The sequence below is a fragment of the Neophocaena asiaeorientalis genome, unplaced genomic scaffold (assembly GCF_003031525.2).
Source record: "Neophocaena asiaeorientalis asiaeorientalis breed wild unplaced genomic scaffold, Neophocaena_asiaeorientalis_V1.1 scaffold134, whole genome shotgun sequence".
In the NCBI taxonomy this organism is placed as follows: Eukaryota; Metazoa; Chordata; class Mammalia; order Artiodactyla; family Phocoenidae; genus Neophocaena; species Neophocaena asiaeorientalis.
Window position 1 is genome coordinate 16,902,743 of NW_020185339.1, and position 2,344 is coordinate 16,905,086.

The following is a 2,344-nucleotide window of genomic DNA, read 5'->3' on the forward strand; positions in this document are numbered from 1 at the left end:
CCTGCGCTCTCAGGGGAGCGGAGGTCGGGGTCACACCTCAACTTGGCAGGGTCCGGGCGTTGAGGGCAGAGGCGGGGCGGGGAAGGAGCCCCAAACTCACCCGACTGAGCGGCTTCCCGGGCCGCGACCGCGGCCAGGCAGAGGCTGAGGCAAACACAGAGCGAGAGGGGGCGCGGGAGGGTCCGCCGCGGGTTCATGAAAGTGCCAGGGAGCCGCCGCCGCCGCCGCCGCCGCCGCCGCCGCTGTCCGAGCCTCCCTCCCTTCCTCCCCGGCTCCGGGCGACGGACGGGGCGGCGGGAGGCATGACGGGAAATTCCTGGGCACTGGCAGCCGAGTCCAAATATGAGCATAGGAGACGAGCGAGGGAGGATCGCGGATCGCGCCCGCCGCGGACGGGGCCCGCTGCCCGGGCCTCGGCGGCCGCCAATTCCCTCCTCCTCCAAATCCTCCTCCTCCTCAGCTGCCAACCCCAAGGCCGCCGGCTGCCGAGTGCAGCCGGGAGGTGGAATCCCTCTGACAGAGGGCATCCCTTTCCAGTGTTGGGGCCCAAGAGCAGAGCGGCGCATCCCACCCACGGGTCCCGCCTAAGACCCCTGAAGGGGTAGAAAAGAGAGGAACCACCACGAGGAGAACCGACAGCGAGCCAGGGACCCGCGAGAAGGCATTTAAGGGGTTTGAGAAGACTCTTGCGATGCCCCTAATCAACTGGGAGCTTTGTGAGTAAGTGGATAAAAATATCCGGCAAGTGCTTCTCTTGAGTGTGGTCAGGTGAGGCTGGAGCGGCACTGCCAGTTATGCACACACTCAGGTGAGCCATCCTATACGAAACGAACAGGCATTATAATATATAAAACACCCCCCTGCATTCCAGGTGAGTGGGCCCTTTACACCAGGTGTGTGTGTAGGGTGTGTGTGTGTTTAGCCAGAGTTACAAACGGGCTCTCCCCAAACTTATATCTGAACACCATATATGGAGTTGAGGCAGACTGGCTGACAATAGTTTTTCATACTAGCTAAATGCTGATATTTATTTAGATTAGTCATTCTTTTCACCTCCAGCCTCTCTTCATCTCCCTTACATTAGTTTTGTATTTCTTGTAGCTAATCTGAAGGGCAGTGGTGAAATTTATTCAAAAGGTACTACCTCTGACGACCAGAAATGTCAGTCCCCGATGTTTAATTACAGGCCTAAACCAATAGTTGCCTGACTTTTCTCTGGCACTGATAACCCCTCCAGTAATCAAGGCCAAATGACCCTTAGCTTTTCAAGAGGACATAATTATGTCTAATTACTACTTTTTCTTTTTTACTGGCACTAATGGAACAGGCCCTGGAGATGTAGGATGTTATATAATTACTTATGACCATTTTAAGATGCTACAGAAATGATTCACTGATGCAAAATGCTTATGGGGTAAAAGTCAAACAGATTTAGAGTGTGGATTATTCTAACATGACCTAAAGTACGGTAATTTGTACATCACACTATTTGTTTGAAAATGCTATATTTGAAAATTAGAAACTTTGTTTCAAAACGAATTCAATTCTGGCAAAGTATTAAGGCCCATATGCCAAAAACCAGTCCTTTTGCAAGTGGTTCCCCTTAAATCATCTGGTACTGAGAAACACCACATCCCATGAATTATTCCTGGCAAATGGGCAGATTTCACCCTCAATGTACTAGCAGTGATAACGAGACAAAGGGCAGATGACCTAAGTAAACTAACAGTAAATAAAATGTAATACAGTAAATTAGGGATTTAAAAGACACAGGCATTATTACTCAACTTAAGTATCTAGAAGCTGGTTATCTTAAAGGGGATATTCAGGAAACTCTTTATGCATTCTCTCCCTTTCCTCTTTTTTGTATATTTTGTATTACATAAGCACTTTTCTTATTCATTTCCCCCACAACGTGTAGTATAATTCTTTGCCCATAGTTTTTTTTTTCTTTTTTTTTACTTTTATTTTCGGCTGCCGTGGGTGGGAGGAATGCAGGATCTTTTGTTGCAGGGTGCTTCATTGCCCCGTGCCGGCTTCTCTCCAGTTGTGGCGCGCGCGGGCTTAGTTGCCCCGTGGCATGTGGGATCTTAGTTCCCCAACCAGGGATCGAACCCGTGTCCCTTGTACTGAAGGGTGGATTCTTAACCAATGGACCACCAAGGAAGTCCCGCCCATAGCTCAAATGTTTGTTTAAAAACAAAAGTAAAATGAGCACAGTCATTTGTAGACTGACATATAGGAGCTCCCTAAGTGTAGAGAAAAGCTTGTTTCAAAGGGCTGTAATAATTTTGGCTATATTTAAAATATTTTAGTTGACCTTAAGTACAAAAACATAAAATTA

At 48.5% G+C, this 2,344-nt stretch overlaps 1 protein-coding gene across 1 annotated transcript in view; it reads right to left on the reverse strand.

The window, feature by feature from the left end:
• Nucleotides 1–173, reverse strand: part of MSRB3 (methionine sulfoxide reductase B3) — a 155,472-nt gene extending 155,299 nt beyond the window's left edge. Inside the window, exon 1 of the mRNA XM_024737239.1 lies at nt 101–173. The gene's annotated coding sequence lies outside the window, so the exon portion shown is untranslated. The remainder of the gene's footprint in view (nt 1–100) is intronic.
• Nucleotides 174–2,344: the final 2,171 nt, after the last annotated feature.